Below are 20,459 nucleotides of genomic sequence, written 5' to 3'. Positions count from 1 at the left end.
AATGGACTGTAAAAATTCATGATCTATAGTAGTCAAGAGTATAGACACTAAACTTCACACTTGTGAAACTCAGCGCTAGAATAATTCATCCACCCAGTTATGAAGTTTGGGACTCATTCTTCTCTTCTGAATCTTGATTTCTTCATAGTTGGGGTGTTTTCCAAATGACAGTGAATACCCTCCCAGTTCTAATTGCCTGTAATTCTGTGGTGTGACTGAAATCAGACCAAGTTCACCCTTCTGTAACCACTTTACTCTTCTCAGTCTGACTAGTTGTCAGCAGAGAAATCCCCACCTTCAAAATAACCATTACTTTTATAATTCAAAAATGTTAATGTTATGTTTAGTCTGAAAATCTTTTCAAAATGTATATATCAAATAATGTCCTAGAAAAGGAAAATTATGGAGACAAAGACTTGGGCAGTGACTGTCAGGGTTTGTGGGTAGGGCTGCTGGCTGTAAGTCGGCAGCACACGGGAACTGTTTAGGTGGTGAGACTGTTATGAATACTGATCAAGAGGGTGGTCATATGACTGTATCATTAGTGAAAATCTGTAAAACTATATACCACAGAGTGTGAATTTTACTGTGTGAAATAAATGTTTTAAAAGAATAAGGCAGCAGCATCAGTGATGATTTACATCCTTTTTTCAAGTTTACAGCATTTGAATATGTTCTGGATAGTTTTCCAGACATTAATTTAACTTCTTACTTGAACATTCAATTCCTTGAAAGACTCTTAATTACTTTAAACATAAACATTAAACACATTGTTTTTAAACTATGACAGTTATGGTTGGTCTTATGAGACTTTCTAAAAACAGATCTATTGAAGAATAAGACACATACCATAAAATGCATCCACTTTAATACATTCAATGACTTTTAGCAAATCATTTATAGAGTTGTACAACGATCACCATAACCTAATTTTCAATCATTCCATCTCCTCAAAAATATCCCTTATATTCATTGTCAGCTTGAGAGACTTTTGGAAAAGTAACACACAGAGGTTAATCTGATGATTCATTTACCAAAACAGAATCACCAGTTTTCAGTGTTGGAAAGTTGTTAAAACCATCTAGGTCAAACTTCCACCCAGTGTTCACAGGCTTCTACAACAGATGTGATGGCTCATTATGCAGCCTACCTATACAGTATTCAGTGATGAATATGTGACTATCTTATTTAACAACTCATTTCATCCTCAGTCAGGTCTAATTATCAGAGTTATTTCTTACTCTGAAGCACTAAAACTTTACCTGGGTATCCCCACATATACCCTAACTGTCAGCTCAATAACTTTAAAAAGTCCCAACTCTATCATTCTTAAGATTTTGTAAAAAAAAAAAAAAAAATTGAAAGTAACTGTGTTGTAGCGGAAAAAAATTGATAATCTCTGGGAGTGAGAATTACATGTTATCCAGAGAAAGCATTCACATAGGTTTAAAAGAAATTATTCTTGAGCCCTGGAGGTTCAAACAGAAGGCTGAGGTAAGTAAAAGAAGCCTGAAAGTTTAACGTAGAAGAAAAGCCAAATGGATGGAGCACGTGTATATGCCTTTAAATGTATATCTAAAATATACCAAGTAAATTTAATTTAAAAATGAAAAAGATAGGCTGGAGTGAAGGGTGGCTAGGAATACATCTGGGTAGAAGATTAGGACCAACAGAGTAAAAAGTTAGGTGATGCCAGTTCCCACTTGTATCCAGAGCTGCTTAAAATCACCTGAAGCAGAATTTAATGTCAGCCAAGGAAAGGGGATATATCAATAAAGTACATTAAAGCTACTAGCGGGTAATTAAAATGGAAGTGAAAACTAAGATTACTTACATCTTAGAATACCAACCCAACCCATGAATTCCCTCACCGTCTACTAAAAGTTAATAACTTGCATGTTTGGCTCTTGAGTATTGCATTGGATGAGTGAAAAGACTGGAGACTTCATAATCCTGTAAAACACCAAGCAGCACTGGATGTCGGAGAAATTACAATCCGGGAACAAAATCATCAGGACTAGAATCACAAGCGCGTGACCTGTGTGATCATCCGGGGTCCCTCATTTGATTTAATCCTCTTCTGTTACTCTCCTGGAGGGGAGAAGAGACAGTTTTTAAGTGGAGGACCAGTCTCTGGCTGTTACCAAGGCAGACGGCATAACTCCTGGACTCCAGCTCCCTCTTGCCCTAGCTTCTTCCATAGCTGGGATGCAGGCATAAACATACCTGCTCTGAAATTCTTTACAATAAGGAGCCCCATTTTCATCTTGTAATAAATGCCACAAATTATGTTGTTGCTTGTGAAACTCATTCAAATGTGCAGGTGGGAGACAGAAATGACCACACATCACATCTGCACAAACCTTAAGCTTTCAAGGTCCTTTTAGACATGCCTCAGTAGATCCTTACAATCTATCCACTCAGAAGAAAATTTAAAAAAAATTGTGGTTTTCCCAATGGTACAAAACCAGAGAATTTTTTAAAGAGACATTATCAATTATGTGGTTTACCTTATCTGTGACTCATTTTACAAATAAAAAAAGTTCACGGTCAGAAAAGTTAAGATTTGTCCAAGATCTCACAAGAGGATAATTCCAGGAACAAAGCTCCTTCCTTACACCCCAGGCACACGTGGTCAGTGCCGCTCTGTCTCTGTGGAAGTTCTGGACCTGAGGTCCCTGAGGTGGGCAGCTTGTGTCATGTTTTGGCAGGATCAGCATAGATACCTAGAACATGACTCTATAACTGCTCTAGTTTTTAAAATAGTTTAGTATTTTAAATACTTTACATGTACCCTATTTTATTCAATCTTCCCAACAAGTTTATAATGTAAGAGCGATGGCAACTGGTAGCCTTTACTGCAAGTGAAAGGAACAAGTTCAGAGAGGTCTGCATCTAGTCCTAGGCTCCACGGTGACTCAGAGAGCACAGTATGGGCCTTCACCCTCTCTTACCAGGCCAGAGGGCTCCCTCCAACTCCTCCCTGGGTACATCAGTGTTGTGCTACCCAAGTCAGGGAGATTTCAGACGTTTACTGAACGCTTACTCAGTACTTATACCCAGAACGCACACTGTAAAAGAAACCAGAGCTGTGGGGGAGGAAAATCTAGAAAAAAAGAACCTTAAATACCCATAAATGCACAAAACAATGATAACAGTCTCATTTGGATTTTGGAAGTGAAAGAGACATTGGCATTTGTGGAATCCAATATATAAGAAAACTAAGATCTGCCCAGAGTTACACAGCAAATACCAGAGAAAAGATCAAGATCTTCTTATTTTCAGGTCCAATGCACAGTGTCCAGGCACTTCTCCAGTCTTCGTGGTGATTGAATTGTTCTCTTGTTAGTTCCAAAGGGTCAAAGCCTGAGAGTTTACTATTTACAACCTTTACCAAGCACTTGGCTCTGACTTGCATGATCTGGGACAAGGAAGTAGACGGAACGTGGTATCCAAGGGAACTTACAAGTGGTTATGAATGTGGTGGTCTGCTTCAAACCAAGGAAGTTAAGAAATGCTTAATATTGCTTATAGTGGAGTGTTTAAAAACATTACTTCTGTAAATAACCATATGGAAACAATAAATGGGGAAACATAATAGTTAAACAAAGTTAATTTCCTTGTTTTCACATTTGAACAAGGAACATAGATTACTCATCTTGGAAAAAGTGGTGAAAAACTGATATATTATAGGTTGGCAAGACATAACAAAGAAAAGGTGGTTTTAAAAAAATAATAATAAATCACATTAGAACACTGGACTTCCTCCTCTACTACCTCACACTGTACACAAAACTCAGTTCCAGGACTATTAAAGACATAAATATGACAGACAAAAATACAATGCTTTTACAAGACAATATAGAATAAAATATTTACAATCTTGGCTTAGCAAAAGAATTCTTAAATGATATATAAAAAACCCACCATACTCATATATCAGGCTGCTTCAAAATCTGTTTGCCTAAAGAACCATAAAGAAAGTGAAAAGCCAAACCGCAGCCTGGGAGCAGATGTTTACAATGCATATAACTAACAAAGTACTAATATCCAGAAACACATAATGAATTGCTAGAGGAAGAGGAGGAGGTAAAACAGCGGCAAACATATGAACAGGCATTTCCCCAAGGGAAAAGGAGAAATCCAACTGATTAATCAAGAGATGAAAATAATCCTCAACCCCTTTAATAATCTGAGAAATGAGAATTAGAACACAATTAAATACCATTACACACCCCAGATGACACTGAATTCATTAAATTCCAATAATACAAAATATAATAGAGGAGAAGGAGCAAAGGAAACTAAGTATAAATTCTACCTTCAAGGTACAACTAACTTGGTATAGTTGAGTCTTTCTTTAACTCAATAATAACTCCATCCATAAGTATATACCCTAAATTTGGAAGAATTCCTGCTATGTGCTTCAAGAGACATATGCAAGAATGTCTACAGAAGCGTAGTGTTGTGCTAATTAGCTAAAACCTGAAAATGACTGGAATACTCAACAGTAAAATGTGGTTTATCCGTATGCTAGAATGCTATATAACACAAACTGTGGCCACATGCATCAATCTGGATCAATCTCACAATCTTGAAGGAAGAAAACAAGTCATAAAGAACATGCAGGGCTGGGGATTTAGCTGAGCGGCGTAAGCGCCTGCCTGGCAAGTGTGAGGTCATGAGTTTGATCCCCGGTACCAAAAATAAAACAATATATGCAACATGACACATGTATATAAAGGTATAAACAGGAAAAAAGTAGCTATATTCTTTAAACTTGCCAACACAACTGTTAAACTACAAAGAAAAGAAATAATTAACACAAAAGTCAGCATAGGTTATCAAGAGAGGGGAAGAAGGAACACGAAAAGGGCAGGCATTCTTAGAAATGTTCTAGCCTTTAAACCAAGGTGTGGTTAATTAGCGTTTGCTTTAATTTTAAAGTGGTACACTAAATTAGGACACAATGGTGTATTAAATAGGTCATTAAATATGAATGAATATATTTCATCAGAATTGGACATCTTATGTTATATCATGAAGTTATCATTGTTTTATGTCAAAATCAGAGTAAATACCATTTCACAAGATTCAACGAAAACTATGTGTGAATGTACACATTCTCTGTGCACATAATGATATATTTCACAATAAAAATGTAAAAAGAAACAGAAGCATTGGCAAAGAATTGAAATTCATTGACTCTGACGTGGGTTCTAAGATCACTCAGTAGCCCTTTACCTCTCTTTCTTTTTCTGTTTTTATTTTTTATTTATTTATATTTTTTTTTGGACACAGAGTCTTGCCAAGTCTACCAGGGACAATGCTTGAATTTGCAATTCTCCTGCCTCAGAGCCTCCCAGAATTCAGGGATTACTAACCTGTGCCACCAAACATGGTTACTTATTTCTACAGAGTAATAATGAAGTCTAGCAGTTAAACACCATGCTCTGCAGAAGGCAAGCTTAGGTTTGAATCCCAGGCTTGCCATTTATAAACTGCATCCTTAACCCAGTTACTTAATTTACTGCAGCACTGATTTCCTCATCTGTAGCAGGGGCAGAAATAGCACCTATCTTGTGGAATTGTTATAAAATGTATGCAAAATGACATATAAATACTAATGAAATATAACTGTGTATCAATGGTTTAGCGTATCTGGCACTTTGTAAATAACTGCCTAGTGAAAATTACATTAGTAAATCTCACTCTTTTCTGTCACATTTCTTCAGAGGGTATAAATGAAGAATTATGCAAATATTTCCAAGAAGCACAAGATCCTATACAAGTCCTATGGCTATCATAAGTTCTATCCTTTTATACATCTAACTCAGCCCATAGAATCATTCTTTCACCTCAAAATCGATGCTATCACCTTGGTAACACTGAAAGCAAAACAGTCCATACAAGTTAATATAAAACCACTTCCACCACTTTCTTTTCTAAGAAACTCAGGTGTTCCATTTGCAACAGAGATTCCTGTTGCAAATGGAACACCTGAGTTTCTTAGAAAATTAAACACACACTCTTCCTAACACCAGCCTCCAAATGCAACCAGTCTAATTCCCTGGACCACAAATAAAGATGAGTCATGGTCAGTTAAGGCTTTGAGGATACCAGAAGCAAGAGTTCAAAGTGGTACGAGACTACAGCATCTTTTGTCCCAAAGATAGTAGAAACAAGGCCAGACAAAACACCAGACAAAAACACACATGCATGCATACACAAATGCGCGCGCGCGCGCGCACACACACACACACACACACACACACACACACATACACGTGTGGGAAAAGCTTTTTTGGGAAGGTTCAGCTAAACTGGGGCTTCAGCTGAAGGAGATCAGCAATAAATGATCAAGAAAGGGACTGTTATTCTCTGAACAATGTGAGCAGGAGGTCTTTATTAGTTTGTGTGAGTTAAAGTCTGGGAATTCCCATCAACCCAGGGCATGGATCCAAAAGATGTTTCTTCTTATGTTGGACTTGGCTCACCAGGTGGTCATGCTCAACTTGTCCTAGAGACTGTGGAATTTTTGACTTTTTGGGTTACTACCACCATTATCCTTCACAAAATAACCCCAGCTTTGTGGGTTTAGGCCCTGTAACAGGGTCAAACAACCTCAGGTTGCTACAGCTGCTGAAGGAGCCCATGAACTAGGATAGGAAAGAGAGGAGAAAGGAAAACACATAACAGCTCCAGTGGGCAACTGGCTAAATTGACTGTACATTATAGTCTTGGAAAAAATACTTCTAAATGATCAACACAGCTGTGCAGAAGTGATATAATCTTACCCATGGTTTAAAACAGCAGATAAAGCAGACACAATATGTGAAAGGATTTTGCCCCAGATAGGACATTACAGCAGTAAGAGGCAGGACCAAAGGACATTTACCTTGAGGTCATTTTCCCCGCCCCTAGGCAACTTACCTGTGGCTCAAAAAGAGTTTCAATCTGCTGCTCCCACATCAGCGATGCCACCTTTAGGCACCACCCCAGACCAAAGCTGTATGTATGCCCCCTACACCACATGTCCAGCAGAGAAAGCCAGATCCCGGTGGTCATGGAGTTTCTCTCCGTGTTCTTAGAATAAAGGCTATTTTTACTTTATATTCTCTCTCTTTAACTGTGCCGAAAATCCTATCATTTGGTTCCCCAACTGGGAATGACAGTGTGAATGACTCCTGGGGTCCTCTCAGTTTGAGTCTCCCTGCTGATTCACGGACTGGACTGCATCCTGGATTATTCCTCATTTCTCAACATGTGGGAGATACTCAACTTGTCCCCGCTGGCCTGCAAACAACATGGGCCTAATTCATTTACCTCAGGTGAGCCAACCTCCGTCCAAGGGTTTCTCCATGACCATGAGCCAGGTTCATGCCAGATTTCTCATTCCGTCCCTGGACTGGGGTAGCGATTCTCACATTCCTTGGACAGTCCGAGGCAGAACCATTACTGTGGTCCTCTGGGACTCCACCCGTCTGCTTTTGGTGATGACCAGGAGGGCGCGAATTGGAACCGTTAACCATGCATCCAAAAAGTTAGGTGATAACTTTTTTTTTTGCCGTGGTCTGGCTTTTAGCTCATTTTGATTCGATCATGGGAAATACTTTTTCCTCTCCCCAAAAAAACACACCTCTGGGGTGCCTGGTTTGTAACCTTGGCACCGTTGGCCTAAAGAAAACCATAAGAATTAAACAATTAATCTTTTACTGCCAGGAGGCTTGGCCGACCTACAAACTTAAGGGCAGCCTGTGGCCTAAAGAGAGGACATCTGACCCCTGTATTCTCAAAAATTTATATGACTTTTGTTACCCTGGCAACAAGTTAGCAGAAATTCCATATGTACAGGCCTTCCTTCCCCTAAGGACGTGCTCTTCTTTCATTAAATCATGTACACCCGCTCAAATATTTTTAGCTAGCTCTACTGCACCACAAACTTTCCCCTCCTGCCCTCAAGACCCCTTAGATGATGTGCCCCCACCTGTCTTTAACCTCCCTCCTCTTCCCTATCCCCAAGATCAAACCCCTCGCAGATTTCTGTACCCTCCACGTGGTTCTCTCCTCCTCCCTCCCCTAGGGTCTCTAATTCTTCCCCTAGGACCTCTGACCCTTCCCCTAGGGTCTCTAATTCTTCCCCTAGAGCCTCCAAACCTTCCCCTAGCATCTCTGATCCCTCTCCTAGCGTTTCTCCCCAGTCTCTGACTTTTTACTCCACCCCCCCGCCCCCGCCCGACCTGTCTGTCCTGTCTGAGGGTTGTCTCTTTCCCCTGCATAGACATTTTCTCCGCCCACTCACCATACTTGGTCTGGGGCATTCCAACCTTCTGGTGGGCCACATGGTTGCTGCAGCTCATGTGGAGGACAGCCACCATCTCACGGCCCTCTGCCACATGGCATGGCACCACCATCTTGGGACGGCTCTCACAGTCAATGGCTGCCCCTTTGTGGCTCCTCATGTGATCAGCAACAGCCACCCTGCTGTGGGTCACATGACCATTCACCATGCTGTTGGCAGCGGCTGGATTGTTGTGGGGCACACTCTGACGCGCCAGCAGCCTGTGTTTCCTTGTCTCATAGTGACGAGCAGCCACTTTGTAGCCAATCATTGGGTAATTGCCACACATGCCTGCCGAACAGTTGGCTGCTCGATGGGCATCTACTCCACAGTCTTCTCTGCCTCCGTCTCTGCTCCTGCTTTAGGAACAGGCTGGCCCCAAAAGATTATGTTCCTTTTTTAACTTTCTGAGCTATCTCAGATTAGCCACAAATTAGGTTCCTTTTCTGGTATTCTTATTTCAAGAGATCTCTATTAACTGATCTATAAAAAGGTTCACACTAGTCTATTTATTATAGTTCAAACTGGCCAAATACATGAATGTACTCTAATTTTACAAGATGATTGTCAGTCTATATATCTGTTGTCTATTTGTTTAGTTCATTTATAATGTACAGATCATCTGTCCATGTTTGTCCATTTGCCTGCTCTGTAAACAGCTGTTCCTTTTTACTTGAGCTCAATAATTTTTTCTTCTTTTGCATTTTCAAACCATTTAATCAAGTTTATAAATTAAAAAAAAACATGCTTCCACCTAGTTTGCCAGCTGGTCAAAATGATGCTAAAATTGGTTAAACAAAATCCCTTGGGGTGAGGACTTCAATTGATAAATAAGAGAGTGGCCACCTGGTAATTTTAACCAGCTCTTGTTCATTCATTGGAGCCCCCAATAATCTCCATAGCCTTATGAACTAAAGTTCATGACTAAGACAATTCATTGTTGTTGATGATATATTTATGCCTTCAAATATAAAACTGGGATTGTTTCTGCTGCCTTTTCCTTGTGTTCCAGCCAGAAGATTCAGATCAGACCAACATGAGGTCACCAGTCAAATAATAATTTTTAAACAAAAATTTATGTAATGTATGATGACAAATGTTTTCTTTCAGATCCAGCATATGCTTAGAGATGCTTAAATAGTAAACAGTAATGAATGACATGTCCATTTCTAAAATTCCCTGAACCTTATCTGCCTTATGGGAAGCCATTACTAAAGTTATAATCATAAATACCCTGTTGATTGTATTATTTGACTCCTGCATACTTGATTCTTTTCCTTTGTCTCCTTTAGACTTAAAGCTGTACTCCTACCCGAGATAAAAACCAGATGTCTTGTGACTGTGGAAGAGACAGATACCTTCCACTGTGGGCCAGATCCCAAGACAAAGGGCTAAATGTGGCCCTCAAACCCACAGGGAGATCTTCTTAATATGGCTCTTCATGTTTTCAACAACAGAGATAAAAAACAAAAGAAAAATAACAATCTGATCTTTTAGCAATGACACTTGGCACTCTGAGACAAGGAAATTGACACAAGGTGGAGCTGCCTGAGCCCCTCCTGGACCATGCTTCAAGTGCAGCAAAGAAGGACACTGGGCAAGAGAGTGCCCCAATCCTGGCGTTCCTTTGGGGCCTTGCCCCTATTGCAACCTCAAGGGCCACTAGAAGATCAACTGCCCTAGCTGCCAGAGAGCAGGTAAAGCATCCTCTAACTCCTTGCCCTCACAGGAGGCTCCATCACTGCCAGATTCATCACTGACTGACCTGCTCAGACTTGCTACTGAAGGTTGATGGGGCTCAGGGCCCACAGCCCCCATTAAGGTGCCCTTCTCAGAGCCCCAAGTCCCACTGGAGGTCTCAAGTAAGACATTCTCTATATTTGTGGACATAGAAGCCATGTATGGTGTTCTTCCTGAGCTTACAGGCTGCTATATTAAGTTCTCAGTCTCTATAGTGGCTGTTGATGGCCAGCCTATGCAGCCTTTGCAGACAGGGCCTATTTCACGCAGGTTACAGACTTGCTTCTTCTCTGGTCAATCTCATAGTTTGAGATACTTCCAATCCCACCTACACTACTCATGCCATGCCTATTTTAATTCGTCTCAGGGATCCTTCAATTTTTCCTTGTAGTTCAATATCCCATAGCTCCAAAACATTTACAGGGACTTAAACCTATAATTAAGCACCTTTTAGACAATGGTTTTCTTAAACCTATCCAATTACCTTATAATACTCTCATTCTTCCAGTGTTCAAGCCTAATGGGTCTTACCGTCTAGTACAGGACCTTAGGGTAAGCAACAATGCTATTACCCCAAGCCACTCAGTGGTGCCTAACCCTTATACCATGCTCTCTCATATCCCTTCCTCCACCACTCACTTTACAGTCATAGATCTTAAAAATGCCTTTTTTATTCCTTTGTGTTTGTGCAGACTGATCCAGATACTCTGAGGTTTCAACAACTTACACCTGCTTTCTCTAGTAAAACTTCTCCTCAGAGACACATAGCACCCCCTTTCTTTCCTATTCATTAATTTCTCAGACACACCCCTGGTCAGGACAGGCAAGTAGATTTTACACACATGCCCTGCCACAAAACTCTCAAATATCTTCTCACCTTTGTACTTTTTCCTACAACCAGGGAGACTGCTGATATACTTACTAAAGTCCAGTTACAGGAAATCATCCCAAGGACTACAACCAAGTCTAACATGAGGGCATTCACCAGTGATAAAGTTGTCCTTGCTGAAACACCTGGTACCAACTTCTTTTTTTTTTGTACCAGCTTCTGCATGGGCATCAACTGTCATCCCATCAACCTTCCTAAACCCCAATATGGTGCCCCCTTTCAGCAGTAAGTAATAAGAGAGAGAGAGATTTCACCCTTTTCCTAACAATAAAAAGATGGGAATGAAAGGATTTTGCCCTAGATAGGACATTACAGCAGTGGGAAGCGGGACAAAGAGACATTTACCTTGAGGTCATTTTCCCTGCCCTTAGGCAACTTACCTGTGGCATGAAGAGTTCCAATCAGCTGCTCACCGCATCAGCAATGCCACCTTTAGGCACCACCCTAGACCAAAGCTATATATATGCCTCCCACACCACATGTCCAGCAGAGAAAGCCAGACCCTGGTGGTCATGGAGTTGTTCTCCTCGTTCTTAGAATAAAGGTCATTTTTACTTTTATTCTTTCTCTTAACCGTGCCAAAAATCCTATCAATATGAACACAGAAATACCAAGCCTTTTATCTCATTTTAGTCACCCATCAGACATCTAAGTAAAAGTGGTCAGGAGTCAGTGTTATAGTGAAAGTGGTCTTCAGGTCTTTGAGAAGTAATCCAGGCAACTATTATCACAACCCACCTGCTGGAGTGTTTTCTATGGCAAGACTGGTAGAAAACTAATATTGTATAATTTAGCTGTATGATCTTCAAAATTACTGCATTTTAAGTCTACAATGAGCCATTGAAGCCAACGGGCTTAGATTTTTTTCCTTGTTAATATGTTCTCATTTCATGCAAACATTCCACTTCTGAGGTTTGCTGTGAGGACCTCACGATGAGCATGTCAGAAAGAGTACAAGGGTGGAAAAACAACACATCATGCAACAAAGGGGGACAGTCTGCTGCACCCAGAGGTTTATTTTGCCATGCCAGCTTTCTGTCCCACCACAGTGGTCCCTAACTGTCTCAAGAGTATTTCAGATTCCCCTCTGACAGCTGGAAAGCTGCTCAGACCAGAATGGATTTCTGCTTCCCTGGGGCTTGAGATGACTTGGTTTTTCTACGTTAAAACTCTTTTTAAAAAACTCAAAGTTGTAAAAACTATTTACATATAGACAGAACATTAGAAAATAAATAGGAAGTGGAAACAGGATGAACTGTGCCAACGGTCCCCGCCTACCCCTAAGTCTTTCCACCCCAACAACTGTTACAAAGATTGGAAGCTCAGTTTAAATCTAAGATGAAAAGAAAGCTTAAAATCCTCAACTGAGCTTACATTGTCTCACTAAGCTTAGTCTAAAAGCAAAACAAAAAAATCTCAGCCATGTAAGAAAGATGGCAAGTCATATAAAAATGTAAATTTCAAATGAAAAACTCAAGTTTATATTACAGTTCACCTGGTACTGTTGGGTGAATAAAAAGAAATAACAGGCTTCCTAAAATTCAAAGAAAAGTGCATTGTTCCTAAAATTCAAAGCAATTCCTAAGATTCTCTTAGCCAAAATGCCATAGATATTTGGGTCTAATCTCTGGGGTCACTATTTGGATTAAAACCCTTGTTGGTGTAAAAACTATCCTTGACAACTCCCACTATAAATTGTGGCCAAATAAGATTCTGAAACTAATTTAAAAATTAAAATGAAAACAAATACTAAGGATGAGCATATTTATTGTTTTTCCTCCAATTAATTTGCATTATCTTTTACCCAGGGGGCATCCTTTTCAAGAAGGTATTTGCATGAGTATGTGTGACTGTATTATAGTGGTTAGAGAAGTCATGAGTGATTAATTCATGCAGTAAACCCCAGAAAATGTCCAGTAGAGAAAAAATGTTGCTATTGTTGTGCTGTCTTGTGAAGATCACATGCAAACGTGACTGATGGGGAAGTGTTGGGTCAATGCTTCTCTATCCTAAACCTTGTACAAAAAAGGCTATTGCACTGGCCCAAACCCACCTTGGGTGAGTTCCACTGCTACTCACAAAAACCAACCCCAGTACTTAAAACTGAGGGGAGAAAACAATCCAGCCACAGACACCGTAGCACCCAAAGAAGACTCTTACTTGTCCATTAAATCCAAATTCCAAGCTGGGATAGTAACAGCAAAGCTAAGTTGAGGTATCAACCCCGTTAGCCACTTGACAGGTATCCAGTTACTGAGATTGGATGGGAAACCTCAATGATCCCCCTCCTTCAGTCCACCCAGAGTTCCCACAGCAGTCTGCACTACTATTTTGGCCTGGTCATTGGTTTGCAGGGGATGAGGGGTCACAGTGATAGTTTTTGCCTATTGATTTGTTAAATCATCATCTCCCACCAGCCTTCCAGTCTGTGATGCTTTGCTTCTTCGTGGAACTTACTATATATTGAATTCTTAATTGGCAGAACTGTTCAGGTTCCAAGGAAAAACTCCAACTCTTAGGGCAAGAATGGATTTTCTCATAAAAGGAAAGTGTTAGCCATGCCAAGGGGGAGGTGGGAAGTTGGGAACTCGCTGGTGGGCCAGAATGGAGACACCCATGGATAAGGCAAGTAGGAAGCCAGGCAAATGGCAGAGCTGGCACCCAATCAGGCCACAGGCCTCTGTATTTACAGATTCACCTTATATTGGCAAACTTGTTATTTTGTTAAGTGGATCAGCAGATTTCTTTGCAACAAAACATCAAAAAGTATATGTTATGGATTAAATAAAATTTTTAAAGCCTTTAGAAATTTAACATTCAATTCACTTGAGAATTTGAAAAACATAGTCAGATCTCCTAGCAAGGTCAACAGCATTATCCAGAACCACATAGTTTATTTTTAAATATTTCAGATGAAAAGAAAGTTTAAGGGATAGTAACAGAGACCTGTGTAATTAGTATCATTGTCAATAAACAAAAGTTACCAATTAAATTACCTTTCTTGAAAGTGTTAGAATGTACTTTTCAAGTTCAATAAAATATAGCTAATTGCTCTGAGAACTTTCCCTTCAACCAGAGGTAAATCACTACTGCCCTGAATTTGGTGTTTATAGCTATTTTTTATAGTTGACTACACTGTATTTCTAAGTGAAGAAATATTACGATGCATATTTTGTAAGCTAAAAATAGTATGCTATGTGTGTTCTTCTATAACATTCTTTTTGCTCAATATTATACACAAGTTCATTTTGATTCACATCTCCTTAACTTATTTTCACTGTTGTGTAACATTCCAATGTACGAGTAACTACAATGATGGATGTTTGGAGTTTTTTGTTTGCTTTGCCTACTTCATTTAAAACAAAGGTGAAACACACACGTCTCTGGGTGTACCTGTTCAAAGTGTTTCTTTAGGCCCTTGGCCTAAACGCAGAAGAATCACAAGGTTACCAAGTGAAGTCTCCTCAACTTTACCAGATATTAATCCTTTTGGAGAATGGCAGAAGCAGCACCTGACACTGCCAGGCTTCCATTTTTCCCAAGCCAATCAATGTAAACTCTCATTCTGGTTTTCATTAATTTGTGCTTCTCTGCTCTTTTTATAGATTACTGGGTTTACTTTGTGAACTACTTCTCATCATTTTGGCTTTTTTTTCCCCCATTGGTAGGAGTACTGAGGTTAAACTCAAGGTCTTTGCATCGAGCTGCGTCCCTAGCCATTTGGTTGCTTGGTTGACTGATTGAGTCTGAGACAATGTCTTGCTAATTGGCTAAATTGTCCCGATTGGGCTTGAATTTGGAATCATCCTGCCTCAGGCTGCCAGCATGCTGGGGTTACAGGGATGTGCCACCATGCCCAGCTTCTTTGGTTCAATTTTTAACTAGGTTGTCTTTTTTCTTTCAGGTTATGACCTCTTCAAATGTACATCCCTTATAGTAATACAAGAATATGGTGCAAATATCTTCTTCCAACCTGTGACATCACTTTTACTTTTATCATGGACTGTATATGTATATCTATGTTGTTATGTTATTGCCTTTCTTTAATTCAGACAGTGGAAATAAAAGGCAGTGGAAATAATGATCGGTCCTGACGTTTTCTCCTGTTTTGGTTTTTTGACACAGAATCTCACTATGTAGCCCAGGCAGCCCCTTGAACTCATGATGATCCTCCTGCCTCAGCCTTCCAAATGCTGGAAATACAGGTATGCACCACCATGCCCAGCTGAAGTTTTCAAAACTTATGATCCATCCCATACAGTATAATGTGTCTTGGTTACTATTAAGACATCCAAAATATGCCCCCAAGTCCAACGATTCAGCGGCAGGACTTTTGAAAAATGATTGGTTCCTTGGAGTTCCATATGTCAGTGGACCAACCCATTGATGACTTCACAGCTGGCTGGAAGATCAGGATGTGAGGCCTAAGGAGATGTGGGGCTGTGACCTGGAAGGGTGTTTTACCCTTGCCCGGCACTAAATTTCTCCTTTTAGAACTGAACCTGTTTGCATGAGCATACACAGGATATGTTGGATGTTTCTTCTCTCCTTCTTTATTTTATTTGTAAAACAAGTAATTCATTTATAAGTTTTATTTTAGTTGCCATCACTGGATCTTAACAATTACACAGTTCCTTAACTGTAACTCCAGGAAATCTTTTGACAACTTCCTTAGATCTAGTGATTTTGACATTAGTTTCTTAGAAAGTACTTGGTCAGTTTCCTCACTGAAGAGAAAAAGCTCTTTCTGGTCAAAAAGTATGTGTGCCTTCCTCCTCCCAGCAGATGCTTTTCCGTGGAGTTCATGTAACACCGCACCCCTCCCAAGAAAATCTTCCCTGGTGGCCACCCAGTTAATGTTTCCTGTCATAAAGTCCTACAGATTCCAATATTCTTTCATTTCAGTCATCATGTTCAAATAATGAGCTCAGTAGCTACATGAGAACACCACCTCTATTATTCTCTGCCATATCCCAGTGTTTCGCATTAGCTCCTGGCACATAGAAAGTAAGTGCTCAACAAATATCTGTTGAATGACTAAGTGAAAAACATGACAGTTTCCAGCAACATCGACTACATAATCAGTATGGTCTTGAAGTTTGCGTGCTGATCACAACATGGGCAAAGTCTTAAGAAGATTTTTCTAAAATGGGTTATCACTATCATTCTATACCCATAGTTTATAAAAAAAAAACTTAAATATTGAAGTACACTAAATAGTGAAGGCATCTTACCTAGGACTAGAAGGCTAAATGTAGTAGAACTCTTAAATAAAGCTCCTGTGATCTACTGTGTTGGCAAGCAGTTTGTCCATAGCTAATTCACAGAGTAATCTGCGGTTTTAATTTCTGAGGCTTTCACTGATAAGGTTTCATCAACTTGGCTCTTGTGTCATTATAAATGCTTCACTGGATCAGTTAAGAGGTCCACTGAACTGCCTGCATAAACTCCACACACAAAGACGTCTCACATTATTTAAGTCTCATAAAATAACAATTTGACATAGATTTGCAATTCTATAACATGAACAACAGTGACTTTACCAAGCTATTACATTCATGAAACTGCTATCTCTTTCTATTGATGCCTCATATCATGTATCTTAGAATTAAATATGGCATATTTAGGCCCCTTAAACTCTGTGGGTATATGTTATAGCTTGTGTCTAGGTGTCCCCTGAAAGCCTCATGCAGGCATGGGGGTGCTTCTCAGAAGTGACTGGATCTAGAGTGTGTGATGCTAGGATTAAGGGGATGTGATTACTAAATCCGTCCACTGGCAGGTACGGCACCTGCCCTAAACCCAATACCCTAGAGAGAATATAACAGGAGCAGAAAGAAACTGCTAAGGTCCTTGCTTGCTTTGCTAGCTTCTGCTCACCATGAACTGTGTCTCTTCTGTGACACATCTCTGTCATCCCACTCTGCCTTGGAGCCTGCCGGTCATGTACTGAAAGCTCGCAAACTGTGAACTAAATAAATCTTTCCTCCTTTTAACTTTGGGTGTTGAGTATTTTGTCCCAGCAACAAGAAAAAGTAACTAAGACAGTATATAAGGCTTATTTTAGGATACTGCTACTCAAAGTTAGGTCTGCTGAATAATAGCAGCAGCATGATACTCCCTCCAAAATAAACTGGTATGCTGACATGGTGCCATAAAATTAACTCTCTCTCTCTCTCTCTCTCTCTCTCTCTCTCTCTCTCTCTCTCTCCCAAAACTGACATGTTGAAACCTAACAGCCTAATTTGATGTTATCTGGAGACAGGACCTTTCAAAGGGAATTAGAGTTAACCAGGGTTACGAAAGTAGGACCCTCATAATGGTATTAATACCCTTATTAAGAGATGCCAAAACCTGAATCTCAATCTTTCCTCATCTGCTTCCTCCCTTCCCCAATGTGAGGAGGCAGCTATCTACAATCCAAGAAGCAAACCCTAGATTCTACTCACACTGGCACCCTGATCTCAAATTTCTAGCCCCCAGAACTGTAAGAAATACATTTCTGTTTTTCACTGATTCCATCTCACTCCAGAAAGAATGACTATCTTCAAGAAACTAAATATCATAACAAATGCTGCAAAAGGTGCATTTAAAAAAAGAACCCTTCTTCATTGCTGGTGAAAGTGCAAACAGGTACAACCCCTATGGAAATCAATATGGAGGTTCCCAAAAACATTAAAACTAAAAATTCCATTTGACCCAGCTACCCTCCTTCTGGGTATCTTCCCAAAAGAATTAAAGACATTATAATATAGTGATACATGCATGCCCACATTTATAGCAGCAAAACTCACAATAGCTAAACCTTAGCAGCAAGATGTATGTCCATCAACACATGAATGGATAAACATGCTATATTTTTACACAATGAAGTATTACTGTGTCATACAGGATAAATTTGAGTCATTTGTAGGAAAGTGGATGCACCTTGAGACCATAAATGTTAAGTGAAGTAAATCAGACACACAAGCTTAAATGTCACACAATTTCTCTTATATGAGAAACTCAATATACAAATAAACTCCAAAATAAAAAACAATGAAAAAGAGAGAGGTTACTGTAATATGCCATGGGCAATATATCTGAATATGTGCCTTGATTTAGTATAATCATTTAAGTGTTTTACATATTTTTGGCCTGTTAGTGTAGATATTAATCTGTTTATGATAATTAGCCTGAGAAAGCCTTAAAATAAATGAATAAATAAATATGATGCTGGCAAAATAAGAAACTCCATTGTTTCAGTCACCCAGCCTAAGGTATTTTGTCATGGTGACTAAGACACCAGGTACCTGTCTGAGAAGTCTTGGGCCCTGCCTTATACTTGCTGAATCAGAATCTGCATTTTACAAGGTGGTCAAGTGAGGAGCACATTTGCCATATGCACAAATGAAATTTGAAAAGCTCTGTTTGGGAAACTACTTCAAGATGTAACAAAAATCACCTGAACATATCAATCCCACAAAGCAAGAAATATATATATATAAAACAGGACTTGAACTCATGACCTTGCACTTGCCAGGCAGATGCTCTGCTGCTGAGCTAATCCCCAGTCCAAGAATTCTTTGCTCTACCAAATCGAAGTGCTACATAGGTCCCACCAGTCTTGGAAAATGAAATCGACGACCCACGATGAAGTGATATTGAGGGCTTTGCCTGCTTTCTTTGTAACTGGATTCCACCTTTGAGGACAGAGATACTGTGTCAAGATAGAAGCAACCTGACAGAAGACAAGCAGTTCTCCAACAGCCATTCTTCATTACAGTAAAAAACTACCCCAGCCCACCCCACCCTGAAATCACATATGCATACATGCATGAAAGAACTAACATTAACAGGAACTTGAAATGAGCAAAAACCACCACCTTATCTCCTGAGGCATTTAAGTCGGCTCATGCAAATTTTCACCTCTTGTGGTAGAGGACCAACAGACCCTCCTTTTCCTCTTCAGTTGTTTTTTTCAGATTCCCCAGTGCCACAGTGACAGTTTAAGGGATCAGGAGAAATGGCATATATTCTCTCCTTGAGGTTTTTTCTGCTCAATTCCAAGTACCTATACTATTATTGCTAGATCTATGTCTAGAAGTAGGTAAAGTTGTGCTTCATGTTATGTTTGTTTTTCATAGTATTGGGGATTGAATCCTTTGCACTGAGCTACATCCTCAGCCCTTTTTGAGACAGGCCATCAGTAAATAACTAACTTCCCCGGGCATGGCTAGAATTTGGAATCCTCCCACCTCAGTCTCCCAGTGCTGGGGTTACAGTACTGACGGTACTTGCACCCTTTCCACTAACAGTTACAAATACCACACTGCATGACAAACGGTTAAGATTACTACTTTTACTTTCGCAAACCCCTAAAGAAAATTGAGATTTAGCCCTACATCTATCCAGTGGGGGAGGGGACCCAACGAGGTTACATATTCACAAAGGCTCACAGAGGTTGCTCAGTGAAGACCAGACCACATCCAATAGCTTTACTAACCAAAGCACATTAGAACCAGGCTGGGAACACCACAGGCACTGAACAAAGATTTATTGTACTGGGAGGCATCTATTGTACTTCAAAAGTAATTTCAAAGGCATACTAGAATAGAAATTTGGTCACAGGAAGTCAAAAACTGACTGTGAGGTGAAATGAAAATAGCAGATTTAAACAACTCTTCCACAAGCCTGGTTACAAAAAAGAACAGAACCATGCACATGGGTTGTTTTCATGTGAAAAACTTGAGTACAATTTTAAGGGAAGAATAAACAAGTGTACGTTCATCTTGTTATTTCTTTATTGGATTGATAGTTTCATCCACTCTTCAGTCAGACTTTTTTTAAAAAATAAACAAGGTGTCAGTTCAGAGTTCAGGCTGGCCTTGAATGCAAAGCAATCCTCCTGCCTCAGCCTCTGGAGTGCTGGTTGGATTATAGGCATGTACCACCACACCCAGACTACACTTTTTTTCTTGAGCACCAACTATATGTGAGGAGCTGGTATGCCACGAATACTTAGGTGAACAAAACTAATCTCAAGGAGACTGAGTTTCCCCATCTTGAATCTTAAACAAACTCCTTTAGTATCTGGAAGGAAGAAAGTGCTCCCAGGCTCCTTGCAGTCAGCCAGGGCTCATCCACATCATGCCTGTGAGCATACCATGCAGTTTATGAGATCGTTTTAGAAACAAGATAGTTTTTGAATTTGCCCCTCCATCTTAGAAAGAAGACATTTTAGAGACTCCCCATCTTGTTCCTCATCTTGTGCCATGCAGACACAAGCTTGCTCTACAGGACATATCCAGAAAGTAATCTTACCTTCCTCCTTATTCAGTCAACCACCTCAAAGAGTAGATGGCTCCTCACATTTCCCCCTCCTCAGAACTTGGGTTCAGAACAAGCAATTTCCTGTCCCACTTTCCCATCCCTCAGAACACAACATAGCCCTGAGGCCAGGAGCTCACCTGAGCGCATGCTGCCCCCTGCTGCCCGCACAAGGACATA

The sequence above is a fragment of the Cavia porcellus genome, unplaced genomic scaffold, assembly GCF_034190915.1.
Source record: "Cavia porcellus strain 051 isolate PalLab524CR breed Dunkin Hartley unplaced genomic scaffold, mCavPor4.1 scaffold_7, whole genome shotgun sequence".
Classification (NCBI taxonomy): Eukaryota; Metazoa; Chordata; class Mammalia; order Rodentia; family Caviidae; genus Cavia; species Cavia porcellus.
This window is presented reverse-complemented; position numbering follows the sequence as displayed.